This window comes from Myotis davidii, unplaced genomic scaffold (assembly GCF_000327345.1).
Source record: "Myotis davidii unplaced genomic scaffold, ASM32734v1 scaffold125, whole genome shotgun sequence".
NCBI classification, from domain to species: domain Eukaryota; kingdom Metazoa; phylum Chordata; class Mammalia; order Chiroptera; family Vespertilionidae; genus Myotis; species Myotis davidii.
Genome location: NW_006299390.1, coordinates 6,990,389 through 6,992,377, shown reverse-complemented (window position 1 = coordinate 6,992,377; position 1,989 = coordinate 6,990,389).

The window sequence follows — 1,989 nt, the reverse complement described above, 5'->3', positions numbered from 1 at the left end:
GCGTCTTGGTGTTTCCATCATTTCAGTGGAACTCATAGTGCTGGTCTGCTGTGCTTCCTTAACTGCGGCAGGAGCAGGGGTAAGAAGGGTTTAGAGGATTTCAAACCAAGTGGGCCGCACACAGTGGGGCTTACCTTGCTCTCCTGCGCCCTCCAGTTCCTCCACAGTTTCCCCCGGGCTGTCCATCCCCTCTGCAGCCTCCGTCCTCCTGCCTCCTGCCTCTGTCAGCAAAAAAAAAGACACATGGCCGGTCAGACACCTGAAGATCAGCAGGGGAGCACCCTGGGGTGTCGGATGCAGCTGACCAGTCCCTGTCTTGACTGTTGATGTGGGCTGGTCCTGCATTCCTACACCCAGCTCCCTCCTGGCTGGCCTTCTGCCTGCCCCCTTCCCCTCAAACATCGGTGTTCCCCAGGGCTCAGGTACAGGCCCCTTTCTTACTCAATGGCCCCTGTCCCCTTGGGTGCTGCCGAATCCTCTCCAGCAGCACATGAAGGGACAGAGCCATCTGGGCCATGGGCAGGCCATCACTAGAAAAGGGACCAGCTCGAAAGGGGAAGGAGCTGCCTCCAGCCCCCTGGAATGACCCCAGTGGCAAACATTCCTGGTCCAGAGGAGGCGGGAAGAGACAGTTGGGCTGACCTCTGCTAGAGAATGCCACCTGCCATACTCTGTGACTCGTTAAGATGACTCCCATTTTCAAGTGGAAACATAAACTCAGAGAGGTTAAGTACTATGCACCAAGTCACGAAGCTCATAAGTGGCGGAGTCAGGATTTGAACACGGGTCCTCAACAGGCCTAATGCACTTTCATCCTCCCCACAGCCACCTCTCTGGGTATGAAGGATATGGTTGTTGTTTTTTATTGATTTTGAGAGAGAGAAAGGGAGAGAGAGAAACATTGATGTGAAAGAGAAACATGGATCAGTTGTGTCCCATACACACTCCAATCAGGGACCAAACCTGCAACCTGGGTATGTGCTCTGACCAGGAATTGAACCCACAACCTTTTGGCATATGAGATGATGCTCCAAACCTTCTGAGCCACTGAGCCAGGGCGAGAAATGGAATTTTGATGGCAGGTCTGTTACTAACTTAAGATGAAATCAGCTCAGTGCTAATTATTTTTACATTCAATTTCTCCACCTATCAAGTGGCCTAACTTTTAGAGAGCGGGGATCTTTCTATGAAAGCCTGCTGAAGCAGGCATTAACCTTCCTTTCCTACCCACACGCTCCCAACCCTTCACGCCCTATTTCAAATCCCATCTGTTGTCAAACACCCTCACTCCTGCCTGCAAGGATCGGCCCCTTCTCTACCTCCATTTGCACTTTTTGCTCATGTAATTAGCCCTTCGTGTGCATATTGAATGGATTAAATATGTACCACATAACATGTGCCAGGCAATATGGTGGCGACTGACGACGAAATCAATACTAACAATAGCTGAACTCACTGAGTGCTTCCTCAGGGCAGGTGGTGCTGTCGGTGCTCTTGTGTGTCTGCTAAGCTATTTCATCCTTGCACTCTGTGAGAAATGTCCTTCTATTTCCTCAGTGCTACACATGAGGCAACTGAGTCACTCAGCAACTTGCTCAGGGTTACTCGGATCATAAGTGATGGAACCAGAATTCTGACCCAGACAGCCTGGCCCCAGCGCCTGGCAATGAATCACCACTCGGCTGCTGTCTCTCCTGGCTCACATTCAAGGAGCTCATCACTGAATGAGAGACAGGCATGGGACCAGAAGACGACAAAAGTGTGATATGATCAAGCTGGCTGAGGGCGGGCGGCCGACACAGACTGAGAGTTTAGTGGGCATCTGTCAGGAGGGGGGATATATTCCAGGCATTTCTGACAGTTTAGTAATCAACACTATACCTAACTAGCTCTACCATTCCCTAAATCAATGAGTAGTGTTGTGTCATACTCTAAAAAATTGCTTTGCCTGGCCTTGTAAAGAGTGTCATGCTTGCCCTGACCGGTTTG